This window comes from Onychomys torridus, chromosome 8, assembly GCF_903995425.1.
Source record: "Onychomys torridus chromosome 8, mOncTor1.1, whole genome shotgun sequence".
NCBI lineage: Eukaryota > Metazoa > Chordata > Mammalia > Rodentia > Cricetidae > Onychomys > Onychomys torridus.
In genome coordinates this window covers 77,901,186-77,915,568 of record NC_050450.1, presented here as the reverse complement: position 1 = coordinate 77,915,568, position 14,383 = coordinate 77,901,186, and the positions used below count along the sequence as shown (strand labels likewise).

The window sequence follows — 14,383 nt, the reverse complement described above, 5'->3', positions numbered from 1 at the left end:
TTGCATATATATGCACCACATTTTCATTATCCATTCCTTCATTGTGGGTATCTGACCATTTCTAGTTTCTGGCTACTATGAATAGAACAGGTAAACACAGATGAGAAAACATCTCTGTAGCAAGAAGAAGAGCCCTTTGGATAGATGACCAAGAGAGGTAGAGTTGTACATTGTCTAGATGTACGTCTATTGTGGTAGATTTATTTTCAACTTCTTGAAGAACTCCCTCGCTGAGGCTGTATCACTTTATACTCCCACCAGTAATGAATACGCATCCCCTTTTCCCCGTATCTTTGCTACCATCTACTGTTGCTTGTTTTATTAATCTTGGCTATTCTGACTGTGACAAGATGGAATCTCAAAGCAGTTTTAATTTGCATTTCCCTGATGGCTAAAGATCTTGGCCATTTTTTAAGTGTTTCTCAGCCATTTGGGTTTCATCTTTTGAAAACTCTCTGTTTAGATCCATGCTCCATTTTTAATTGGGTCATTTGTTATCCTGAGCTCAGTTTTCTTTTTTGGTCATTTGTGTATTCCAGATATGAACCTTCTGTCAGAAATATAATTCATAGAAATTTTTTCCCTATTCTGTATGCTGTGTCTTCCTTTGAGTGATGGTGTCCTTTGCTGTGCAGAAGCTTTTTAGTTTAATGAGCTCCTATTATTTACTGTTGGTCTTAATGCCTATACTATCAGGGTACTGTTTGAGAAACTCCTTTCCCATGCCAATGAATGCAAGCATATTCTCTGCTTTCTCCTCTATCAGATTTAGGTATCAGGCCATATGCTGAGATTCTTTGTCCATTTGGACTTGAATTTTGTACAGGGTAAGAAATACAGATATATTTTAATTCATGCTAGCTTATTTTTTAAATTAACTTAACTCAAGACTTTCTATCATTTTTAATCTGAAAACACTCCAACTGAAACTAATACCCCGATCAATTATATGTTTGTTTACTCTTTAGAGAAATCATTGTAGAGGACTATGAGGTTGGGTATTTTGGAGAAGCGGAAACCTTCAGGGCTTAGGGAGCTCAGAGTCTTACCTTTCTCCAAAAGCCTAGCCATGCCTATCTTATTTGAGTGGGTGGCAAGGTCTCCTGCCCAGTTGGGCTCCTAAACACCTTGGCTCATCTTCGATGACATCTTTTTTCTCTTGTATCCCTTACTTAACTGACAGCAGATGCAAATACTTTCAAAATCCTTTCAAAATCAACCTACTCCCCATCTCCCCCATGGCCACACCCTGGTCTAAGCTACTGTCATAGCTTACATTCTACCTCTCTGTTTATGTCTGAGTGACTCTAACAGTCAACACTGTTTCATTAGTAACTTACAAATGTTGGGAGAGGAAGTGGAGATGTAGGATTAGACCATGGCTTGGGGATTTTGGGGTTGAGAAGAAATCAGCAGAGTCCCTTCCTTCGTAGCATCTTGGTCTCTAGGGGAGCTCATTACTGTTTGGGGGTGCTGATAGCAGACACTTCCTTAGTCAGTACTTCACAGAATGATCCAGAGGGAAGGGAGCCGGAGCATGCAGGAAGAAATGGGAATAACTGAGAAGGAGAAAGTGCATCAGGGACCTCTTGGGGGTATGTGTTCTCCTTCAGAACAGGGGAGGAGTGGTGGAAGGCAGGGCAGGGAAGGTCCCTCTGGAAGCTCTGTATTTCTTAGGGGAGGAAGTAACAGTCCACCAGAGTCAGAAGGCAGCAATGGAGGTCAAGGCAGGAGCAAGGAGCATAGGAATGGGAAAGAAGCTTTGCCCAGAGCTATGAGCAGGCCTCATGGCACTCTCTAGGGACATAGTCCAGCTTACCACAGCACTCATCCTGAAGGTGAAGGTGACCATGCAAAAGGAACAGAACTATCTGTTCTGGCAGAGAGGGTGCTCCCTGCTGGTAGCATCTGTGAAGACCCTAAGGATGTTTAGGTTAAGAGAGGTGTAGGGCAAGAGTGGGTTGTCTCCATGTCACAGTCCTATGATGCTGAGAGAGCAAGCAGTCCCTTTGTGTTGGGTAGCTAGTGAGCCCCAGGAAGCTAAGCCTTCAGTGACTGTGTTCACTGTGTTCCTTAATCATTCATGATCACATGGCCAATCCTTACGAATCAGCAGCAGCCACACTGTAGACAGGAAAGCTTGCAGACTCTGCCTCATTCTAGGTGTGTATCGTCAGTTCCTGTTTTGAGACTCAAGCCTCATGCTTTCTTTGCTTAAGTTGAAGAAAAAAGGGCTGGGGAGAGGGAATATGAAAGGAAGCAGGGAGAGAAAAAAACTTCAAGTATCTTTAAAACATAATCTTATGGCTAGAGAGGTAGGTAGCTCAGGGGTTAAGGGCACTTGGAGCTTTTGCAGAGGACACAGATTCGATTTCCAGCACCCACATGGTGCTTTGCAATCATCTGTAACTCATATCCTAGGAGGATCCAATGCCCTTTTCTGACTTCTGTGGCCATCAAATATGCACATGGTGCACAGACATACATGCAGGCAAATCATTCACACATAAAATAAAACAATAAATGTTATTAAAAACATAATCTTGGGATGAAAGACAATGATTATTGAAAACTCACATTCCCTCACTCATTCATTCAGCTAATATATATTGAACTTGAATATATACCAGGTGATTCTAAAGATGCTAAAATAAATAACACAAGCCCTTTGTCATAGAGGGTCACCCGCATAGAATGAGATTGAGACACTCCAGTAAACAATTGTCATTATAAGTACAGAAGTTGTACAATCTGGAAGAGCAGAGAAACAAGTGACAATGTCCATAGGATGCACCTAGGATGAGGACATATAGGGACATGCTTCAGGTCAGACTATGAAATGTATTAAAATGTAGGAACATCCTCATTTTTCTATTTCTGTGTCTCTGCCCCAACACAACCCATTTCCTCAAGTTGATATAAGTCTAGGAAATAAGAATTGTGTTTGAAAGAATTTTCTGGAGCTGGAAAGAGTTCAAAACAGAAGATTTTCCCAGAGCCAAATGGGGGGAGGCTAATCCCAGAGAATAAGGTTATGAGAGTCTCAGAACGAAATAGGAGCTGGCATAGGATGCTTACTATTTGGGAAATGGCTGAGGAGGTGGAGGGACTTCCCTGTGAGTCTCTGTGGGACCCCACCTTTTTTCCATCTCTATTGGTTCTTGGTCTCCACTTTGGAAGAATCGTGAGACTAGAGAGGTAGATATTAGAGCAAAGAAGTTTTGACCCCCATGAGAGGAGGAGTCTAGTGCAAACAGAATTCTGTCTCCAGTACAGGCTAAGAGACTGGGTTCTCCCTCTGCCTTCAGCAGCTGGTATCTTCCTCCAAGTAGGTCTTGCAAACAGAAGGTTTGCAACATGGGTTACATCCCAATGCCAGGGGGCAACCATGGCATTCCAGGAAGTTGTATTGTTTATGTCCAAGTTCTCTGTCCATTTGTGCATAAGAGAGTGAAATTATTCATTTTCCATAAATAGGGGATACACAGAAAAGGAAAATCCAAAAGTCTGGGGCTGGCACTTTGCTCTGTAGAAACTGCCAGGGGAAAATTCTTTTCTCCATTTGACATCCCTATGAGAAGTGTCCAAGTCTCTGCAACAAGGGTTTGTCTACAGCTGGGCTGCATCATCCTGAGCCTGGATCTTCACATGGACCCATCCCGGCACAGATGTCCACACAGATGAGAGAGTGACTATCAGGGGAACATATAGCTGATGGAACTGCAACTCTACCCAGACAGACACTGAGGCTTTGAGGAGGAATTTGCCAGCTACCAGAGCCAACAACAGAAGCAAGGAAGGGTCTCTCCACCCTGGCCTCACTAAAGATCACTCTGACATTTTAACCTCTCTAATTAAAACCTTCCAAACTTTAACATGATTCATGTATCTGTTATTGTCAGGAATAACAGCAAAAAAAGAAAGTCTCTGTGTAATTGCATGTCACACACACACACACACACACACACACACACACACACACACACACACAGTATTTGATAGACAGCATCTATTTGCTACTATTGGCTGCTTTGACAAGCATTGTTCTTATTTTACAGTTCTTATTTGCATCTTAATGAGATTGAGGAGCTCTGGTCAGAACCCAAATGTGGGGCAAGACAGATTTCAACTCTCTATACATAGGACTGGGAAGAGCTTTCCTATGGACTGCACTCCTTGCTCGACTTTTGAACTTCAGGAAAACTCTGATATTCTTCTTTCCTTAAAACTCCCATCAAACTTCCTTTCTCTGAAGCCTGAAAAGTGGACAGGGCTTTCCCCAAGCCATGCTCTCTGCCATGCTCCAACTTACTTCCGGGTCTCTCATTCTTTCTGCTAGGCTGTCTGAATGATTTGCTCCCAAGATCCATCTGCATCCACCTCCCAAAGCTGGAGTCGTAGGCATACACAGCCACACCTGGCTTTTCCCCTGAGTGCTGGGGATTAGAACTCGGGTACTTGTGCTTGCAAACCAAGTACTCTTACCTACTGAGCTGGCTCCTGAGCCCCTGATCTGATTTTTTAAAAATATGCTTATTTATTTCACATCCCAGTGGCAGTTTCCCCTCCCTCCTCTCTTCCCATTCCCTCTGTTCCCACCCCCCAATCCATTCCTCCACTTCTGTTTAGGAAAGGGCAGGTATCAGCAAAACACGGCATAAGACTAAGCACACCGCCATGTATTAAGGCTGGGTAAGGAGACCTCGTATGAGGAGTAGGATCCCAAAGCCAGCAAGAGTCGGAGACAGTCCCTGTTCCCACTGTTAGGAGTCCTACAAGAGGACCAAGCTACATTCTGCCTATATGTTCCAGTTGTGTCCCTTGTATCTGATTCTTGACCACACTGGATAAGACATCAAGACTGTGCTAGGAGGGACTGTTTCTATCGGCTCAGACCCAGGAAGCAGAAGACAGGGGGCAAGCCGGCAGGAGCACATAGGCAGGCCTGTGGAGGTTGTCAAGGCCAATGCTAAAACAGTGAGAAGCCAAGGGAAGGATGAAGATGGGAGATGCCACCCAAAACACCCAGAACCCAAGCCCACAATTAGGAAGAAGGGAAGCTGTAGAGAAATGGAAGCTAGAACATAAGCACATGGGCTGGAATGGACTCCCTTCGCCTGGCAATTCTATCAGGCACTTGCAGAGAATTCATGAGAGCCTGCTTTCTCTCCCTTGGCCCCGGCTCACATGGTCTTTAGCCAGCCACTAGAGAGTGACAGACAGGTCCTTCCCTTCCCTAGGGAGCTTGTGGCATCTGTAATGTGCTCCACACATGGCACTCCCAGCGGTATGCAGGTACCATCATAGTGACAAGAGGTTTTACAGGGCAGATTGCAAGTCAGATGTCACTTACACCTGCAACCGGATTCCTCCCCAGTCACCGGCCTCTGTCTTACCCTCAGCCAAATCCTTAGACCTGGGCAACTCACCAGGACAGGCGGGTAATTGTTCGTGGCTCTACCATGGTTTCTCTTCATTGTATCTGTTGGTCTACCCTCCTCTGTTCTAGGTTCTCACTGCCTCCATGGTTCTAGGCTCAGGTGTCCCCACTGGAGGTCACTCATACACATGTCTCCAGCCACTACTGGCCTCTGCCTGTTCCCTTCACCCAGAATGCATTTCCTCAGATGACATACATGGCCGACTCCTTCACGATCTTTGCTTGAACACTCTATCAGTAAGGCCTTTCTTACTCTTCCCACTGCCCTAATTAATCCGATAAACCCATATGTCAGCTCCTTTTGAATTCTCTGTCGAACTCTGTACTTTCACGAACTTCAATAGTTCCCTACCCCCACCCCAAACACATATACACTCTCTCTCTCTCTCACACACACACACACACACACTAGAATGCCGGTTCCAGGGCCAGAGTCTGTGTCTGCTTTGCTTACTGGTGTATCTCTCCAGTGCTCAGAACAATGTCTGGCACCCTGAAAGGACCCAATCAATAGTTGATGAATGCGTGCCCATCCCCTGGAGAATTTGAAAATTTGTTTGCTGAGGCCACAGTGGCGAGGCGATCATAATCTCTTCTATCTGCCTTGAGTATTCCTTCCTCACTGGTGTGGAATGCTGCCAGCTCCAAGCTTCCAGTCAGCCTCCTCTGTGCTTGCTCTGTTGGCTGTGTTGCTATCTGCTGAGAATCCTCAGGCCATCCAGACACTGCCGGTGATTGATCTGCATCTGGGAGAAAAGCCATGGTCGTCCTTTTCCGGGGCTGTCATCTCTGTCTCTTTGCCTTCCTGTGGACTTTTCTTTGGGCTGCCCAGGGAGTCAGATGCCACAGAGCTACCTTTACTAGCAGGCTTTCGGGACTTGTGAGTCCCTTCGAGCCTCTGAATATATTTTCCTAGAGAGATTTCTGCTAACCCAGCCAGGGAACACCAGACCCCAAGCTACGTGTGATCTCTGGTGAATGGCAAGAGCTACCATTCCTTTTCCAAGAGAGTGGGACTGAGGGAGGGAGCAGGGGTTGAGGTTAGCTCCCAGAACTCCTAAACCTGTGATCTTTGTAGCAAACTGTAGGCTAGACCTGATACGCTGCGTATTGCCCTTCCTCGTGAGCCTTCTTGCACCCTCGGGATGACCTTTCCCCACCTCAGCACCTCTAGGATTTGTGACTGCTTCCTGCCGTGTGCATCAGCTGTTGGTGCCTGTTAAGGATCCTATAATTAGAGTCCAGAGCTACCGCTCTTGGTTAGCGTTTTGTCCAAACAAGGCACTAGGGAGACTTAACTGCCCACTGCATCTCACATTTAGTCATCTGCTCTCAAGTCCGAAGAATGAAGAGGAACAAAGGCTTGTTCCCTAATTGTCTCCCCTCCACTGGCTGGAGGTCAGAGTTTGAAAGCCAAACTCAACCCTGGGGAATTGGCATGGGGGGGGGGGGGGTGTTAACTCAGGTCACAAGGAATCGTCCAGCATGCACACTCAAGAGAGCCTCCTTTAATTTCACTAAGCGTGAGGGAGATTCTCTTCTCTCTGTGCTACGATTTCTTTTCTTGTGCCCCTATCAGCCCACTTACCATCTGAGGTAATAAAAGGAAAACGCTGTCTACATGTGGATTCACCAGCATTTGGACCCAGATTCTTTTCTTTCTCTGCTGTTCTCTAAGGAGACACCAGAGGCTCATGGTGTCTGCACAGCTTCAGCTCTAAACACAGCAAGATACGAAAATGTGTGCTCCGTGTGTGGAGAAGCCCCTTGGTGCTTCCGTTTTTCTGACCTAGAAGAAAGCTATAAAGTTTAAGCTTTATCCCCCAAAGAGAGAAATGAGGAGGGGAAATCACCTGGAGATACACATATGCATGTGCGTGCGTGCGTGCGTGCGTGCGTGCGGTTGGTTGGTTGGTTGGTTGGTTGGTTGGTTGGGAGGAAAAACTCTTTCTCCACACAGTTACTTGTCCTTCAAGTCCCCACCAAAACACTGTGATGTCACAGGTAATGACTGTAGCTAACAAGACTATGTATCGGGCACTGTTTGGGGTATTCACGAGACACATTGCAGCTCCCCTGTGGGTCTCCATCAAGGACAAGTAACTCAGCTCATAAAGTGAGAGCCAGTGAGACCAGTGAGCATGAGGTGGTGCCACTCAGATCACCACCTCTCTTCCCAGGGTACATTCCTCCTGCACCAGCCCTGCCCCATCTTGCAGCTGGAAACTCTCCTATGCCTGCCCCTGCTGTCGCAGCCCCTGCTGTCCCTGCCCTTGTCGCAGCCCCTGCCATCCCAGCTATAGAAGCTCCCCAGCCCTTGATGTTCAGCTATCAACCCTTGTCTATCTCTGCTACAGTGGCAGGAGTGGACAAACCAGCCTTTCTTTCTGCTAACAGGGAATGCTTAAAATAACCAGACACACAGCTCAGATGGATGTAGCCCCAGCTCACACACTACACCTCAGACAGCTAGGGGAGGCTGGAATTAATAGCCTATTACTAGGTGGTAGCAAGAAGGAGTAGCGGGAAGAAGGCAGGAGAAGCAGAAACAAGCAAATAGCTTTTTGTGACCTTCTAATTTAAATTGAGTTTTTGCAGAGTGACATGTAGACAGTTAGGGACCCATGGTTCCTTGCCATCCTGAAGGAAGAGAGGAAGTCACATTTCTCTCTCTCTCTCTCTCTCTCTCTCTCTCTCTCTCTCTCTCTCTCTCTGTGTGTGTGTGTGTGTGTGTGTGTGTGTGTGTGTGTGTGTGTAAATGATGTAAATCCATGTGATTGGACAAGGAGGACTTAAAGAGGCCAGGCAGTGTGGGACTGAGGGAGAGGAGAAAGGGACATACTTGGTTCATTTGCTTTTATGCCAGGTTTTGCTAGCCAGCTGGAGAGAAGGGAAGAGAGTTTAATACCCTGGTAGATAAGTTTTTTCCTTGGTCTGAACATTGTTTAAATTCCTGAAGTGGGTGATCCCTGTAATAAATACTTGGGACTTTGTGAGACAGATGTATTTACTACTCAAATTTAAAGTTTAGGGTTGATGGATAGGAGCTTGGGAACTCATGGGATCAGGCAGTGTGTTAGATGTTATGTTGGTTCCTGGTCGGCATGCATAAGGAGTTAAGAGAATTCCATTTAGAGCGAAGCAGACTCCTGTCACCATTCCTTGTGGCTGCTTGGTCGGGGCTGTGCCTCACTCTGTGGTCTGAATATGATTGGCCTCCAAAGATGTTAGGTGAGAGGAGGAAACCGGACCTGAGGTCCAGATGCTCTCACTCCTTGTATGTGAATGAACCACATCACCTGCTGTGTGGATAGGAAAATAATCCTCCCAAGGAGCAGTCATGGAAGCAAACGCTGAAGCAGGGGAAAGAGCCAGGAAGATGTGAGCATGCAGCCCACATTGTATAGTCTATCTACATTACAGGTTGGGCAGCCATTACGTATTTATTGAGAAAAGTGTGGTGGTATTGTGTTCCCCAAAATATTGTGCACCCTAATAATTACAACCATTTAAGATTCATTCTACAGAAAAGATTGTATCATTTGAAGTATGACTCTTCATTGAAGTATGATGGACATGTTGTTTGTTTTTGCTCTTTTAGGGGGCCCTCCACCCAGCTCCCAAATAAATCACACATGGAGGCTTATTCTTAATTATAAATATCCGGCCTTAGTTTGGCTTGTTGCTAGCCAGTTTTACTTAACTTAAACTTATCCCATTGCCCTTATGCCTCTGGGTTTTTTCTGTTCTCTTATGTCTGTAATATTACTCTTATTCCATGGCTTGCTGTGTAGCTGGGTGGCTGACCCCTAGAGTCCTCCTCCTCTGGCTACTTCTTCTTTCTCCCAGATTTCTCCTTCTATTTATCCTCTTTCTTGCCAGCCCCAGCCCTACCTATCCTTTCTCCTGCCTCACTATTGGCCAGTCAGTTCTTTATTAGATCATCAGGTGTTTGAGACAGGCAAAGTAACACAGCTAGAAAGATCACTCTGCTCTGAGTGACAACATCCCTCCACACTGATGAGAAGAGTAGATAAGTGACTTGTCACTACAGACTTCTGTAGTGATATATTGTGTACCCTAATAAAGCTTATCTGAGTATCAGAGGAAAAAGCCAGCCACGATATTAACATAGAAGTCAGGCAATTGTAGTATATGCCTTTAATCCTAGCATTCGGGAGGCAGAGATCATCTGGATCTCTGTGAGTTCAAGGCCACACTAAGGAACAGAGCCAGACATGGTGACACATGCCTTTAATAACAGAACTAACCACAGAGGTTTGGAGGTCTGTACAGATAGACAGGAAGTGATGTAACTGGGCAGAGAGAGGAAGTGAGATACAGAACAGAAAGGCATATAGGCGTGAGGATACAGGAAGTAGGTGAGGTAAGATTGGCTGTGGCTTGTCCTATTCCTCTGATCTCTCAGTTTTAACCCCAATATCTGGTTCTGGTTTGTTTGTTTGTTTGTTTGTTTGTTTTTTTAATATTAAGACCGTTTAGCAATTCATCTTATAGACTTCATTCTACAATTTAGTTTGTGTTTCCAAAGAGAGTCCCCAGTTAGCTACCCACCTCTCTGCCTGAGCTGTATGACGTACCCATGCCTGATGAGGCCTATGCTCAAGGAGAATCCATCACAGGCCATTGTGTGAATACTGTCAGCTGCCACCCAACAACACAGATGGTATTTTGGTTTTCCATCATGGGAATGAATTCCAAGTGTTCAATGGTGGTGAGGTATGAGATGGAGCATCATCTCACCTTAGCCTTGAGCAGAGTCCTCAGAGCCAGCACCAAAATCAGCCTGGGGATTCCCGGCCCATCAGTTCTGTAAAAGAGTTCAAGGGGGCCTTGTCTACATAATCTACTTAGAGCAAATTTACTACTTTATACGCCACCATTCTGGCTAGATTCATGCTCTGGAATCAGGAAGGGACTCAGAATAAATAGCTAGTATAGCATTTAAGAAACCATGCATCCTGTAAGCTAAAGCCCACAGTGTTCGCAACAGTAGGAGTCAAGGTGCAGAACTACTGTAGCCAAAGCCTTAATTTTACTTCATTTACCGTAGCTGCCAGTGCCGGTTTTGTTTTGCTTTATGTGTTTTATTTCTATTACTATTTTTGCTCTTGAGATCCTGGGAATTTTTCTTTAGTATATCACTGATGTTTGTTACTTACAGCATTTTCTAGCAAGGCTTATAATTTCCGATCTGACTTTATTACCTCTTAAGGAAAGTCACAGCCGGGCGGTGGTGGCACACGCCTTTAATCCCAGCTCTCGGGAGGCAGAGGCAAGTGGATCTGTGTGAGTTCGAGGCCAGCCTGGGCTACCAAGTGAGTTCCAGGAAAGGCACAAAGCTACAGAGGGAAACCCTGTCTCGAACAAAAACAAAAAACAAAAAGTCACAATGGGGTTGATCATAAATGCAGGAGTGCTGAAGAACTTCCTCCCCGCTACTTGTCTCTGTATGTTAATGGAATTAACCTTTAAAATCAGCTGATTATTGGTCTCAAGGATGAGTGCCATTTGCCCTTCTCTTACAAGTCCACATTTGCTTTGTTGCAAGCAACCCAAAAAGTCCTAAAGATTAATGTAGGAGGCGCCAAAGAGAAGGGAGTAGACACAGAAAAGTGTGTGTGGCCCCAGAACCACCCAGCCCAACAGGTTGTCCACCCAGGATGATCCATGAAGTGTGTGTGTTTCCAGGGCATGTCTGTCAACTGGGCATCTCCAAAACTGTAACATAAATTTATTATTTTGAGGACATTTGTTTGAGCATCCCTAACTAGCTGTGGAATTCAGTATTAGACATGGAACATCAGCAGTAGAAGTAACTGGCCACCTCAGCAATATTCGTTGGTGAACATTTTTAGCCCCTGGGTACCTGAATAAACAGAGTGCCAGCCTAGAGTCAGATTTGATGATTCACTAGGAAAATCTCAAAAGTAGAGGTGATTTCATAGGTATGTATTAAAACTCTCTGGAAATTACTTGAAATATTCTTAAGAAGGTGCTTAAAGATCCCTAGGAATTCCCCCAATAGACTCTAGGGTGGCCTGGGACACTGAGGTAGAGTGAGATTTCTGTCCTCAGGGTGAGTGAGAATGGAGTCCAAGAAGTGTGGAATTTCAGGCGTGTCCAGCCTACAGCCCACAGGTTATATTCAACCCAAAAGAACTGTGAATGATTTCCATAAAACAACATAGCCTTACTCAAAGCAACTTCAGAGTGCTTTGCAACTCTATTCATTTATTTATTTGTTGGTTTCTTTGTTTGTTTATTCATTCATTCATTCATTCATTCATTCATTGTAACTGGATTACAAAGTCCTCAAGTGTGAACTTTGTAGACAGCAGTGTGGTACAGTAATGGCAAAATTGTGTTATAATTGTATGATATAAATGTATATATAATTATATATATAATTGTATAATCTATAATTGTGAAACAGAATCTTTTGAACTTTCTGTTGTTTTGAATATAGAAATTAATTTCAAAACTACACAAAATTCAGATGAAGATTTTTGTATCAAAATGCTTTAATAGTAATGAACAATGGTTTTCTTTTTCTTTTTTCCTGAGCTAGCAGTATGTGGGGTCAGGCCAAATGTGCTGAGAGTGTGATCCTAATACAAAACCACAAGCTTTACTTAAAACACTGAGGGTTTCATGACTTCTTTAAAATGCAGAGATCACAGTAAATTGATTTATTTTGTATTTCAATCTAGACTGGCCTGGAATATTTTACAATTTTTAAAACTTTTAATTAAAATCTAAATACATCACTTCCCCTCTCCCTTAGGTCCCTCCCACCCATGTCCCCTCCCTCCACCCCTCCTATGGTCCCCATCTCACTCCCTCTCAAATTGATGGCCTTTTCTCCTTTGTTTATTATTGTTACATATGTATGAACATAGATACATAAATGTTACTCACTGAGCCTGCTTGGTGTTGCGTGTATGTATATGATTTCCAGGTTGACCACTTTGTATTGGCTAACCAATCAGGGAGCTCATCCCTGAGAGAAACTAATTCTCCTTCCTCCCCAGTCAATCATTAATGACCTATAGTTCTATGTCTAGAGGGAGAACACCCCCCCCCCCCCACACACACACACCACTCTACCACTGCTGCTGCCCTGAGATTTCTTCTTTCCAAATGAGAATGTCTATTGGTATTGTCAGTGTCCCGATCTTGCATTGGCTGTTGTATTGTTGAGATATCCTGGATGCTGCTTCCCCTTCACTTCTGGTAGACATACTCTTACTTCCTGGTCCTCAGGCTATTATAATCTTCTGGCCCCCCTCTGCAATGTTCCTGAACCTTAGGTGGGAGAGTTGTGTTGTAGATGTGTCTATTAGACTTGGGCTCCCCACCATCAGTTGGTCTCGGCACTATGACCTATTGTGGTTGTCCGTATGGTCTCTGATGGCTACAAAGAGAGGCTTCCTCGATGCAGGGTGATGGCTACACTTCTCTGTGGGTGTAAGGGAAGTTGTAGGCTGCAATTAAGAATTGTGCTGGTCTAGTAAAGTGGTGGTTGCAGGTTCTCCTCGAAGATCTAAGACCTCATTAGTGTGGGTAGTTGGCTAGGTTTTTAGTACCAGGCATGATTTACAGTTTGGTGGAGCAAAATAGAGGACTCGACGTGAGTCATCTGATCCATGGCAAAGATACCTTTTTATTTTTATTTATTTATTTTTGTTAACTTGATTTCTCTGGCTAGAACTTAATATATGACATTATCTCCCAGTGTCAAAGGCCTGGCCAAGGAAAGGCCGTGTGTTTGATAAACATTCCTGCCTTGCTGCCCCCAAGATGGCAGCAACTTTCCTTCAAATCAAAAAGCATTTGTTGGGGGAGGGGGTTCTCTATCATAGCTGACTGAGTTTATGTATGACTTGATGAGTAACTGAAGGAGTTCCACATTTCCTAATAGTTACATGAATACCAAAGTAAACAAAGAGAACTGCGGGTAGGTGGGTTTGGGAACATGGGGTCTTGCTGTGTGACCCAGGCTGACCTCCAACTGGAAATCTTCAGCCTGTTTATTGGGATTGTAGGCAATGCACCGTCATCATACATGGTTTGGGTAGGAATTCTTTCGGCCTCTCTTTCCATTCTTTTTTTGACCTCCCCAAGAAAAGAGAGGTATTACTCGGCTAGTTCACTGTACCACATTTTTAGGGGACAGGGTCACTCCCTGTCTCTGATAGGCGGTTAGAAGAGGGATGATCTGAGAAGGCTGGGGGTGCTTGGTCCTTTGTACCCTATCCTCACCCCTCCTTGCACTCATCCTCTCTGCTTTTGGTTGGATGAGAGGATCCAGCGTCCACTCTGTTGAGCCCATTCCTCTCTTCCTAGACCCCACTTTGCAACCTATGATTCAGAATGGATGGCTTTCCTGAGCCCCAAGCCTGCACATGCAGCTAAGCACTCAACTGGAACTTCAGCACGGTAGGGATGACACTATTGAAATAGCCAGAGGAAACCATTTAGCATTGAATTTATGAGATGAAATCATAGGTTCTCCCCACATATAACGTTTCAGTGGGTAAAACAATTATAGTGTGTTCAGTCCTGATTAACCCTCCTCAGGGCAACATTTATTGGCATTCCCCATGACAACATAATTAGTATTCTAAGGGTATTTTTCACCAGCTGCTTATGTCTTGAGTTAAAAGTCAACAGCTAAATATATAGCAGGGCAAGTGCATAAACAGTAAAATTGATTTTAGTGCTCAAAACGACTTGGTTATCTATCTATATTTATAGCTGTAATTACAGAAAGGCTTAATGCCTTCTATAATCAGTTCTTTATTGAAAGTTTCACGACAGAAAACGTGATGCTAATTTACCTCGTGGCATCAAGGAAGGAGCACCACCCTGTAAGCCACACTACTGGCCTCAGCTTCTAGGTTCATTAACTACAAAACA

General features: G+C 44.5%; 1 protein-coding gene across 1 annotated transcript in view; it reads left to right on the top strand.

Moving 5' to 3' along the window:
- The window catches only part of Ankfn1 (ankyrin repeat and fibronectin type III domain containing 1), a 384,629-nt gene that overhangs the window by 106,298 nt on the left and 263,948 nt on the right, over positions 1-14,383 (top strand). The window lies entirely within an intron of this gene.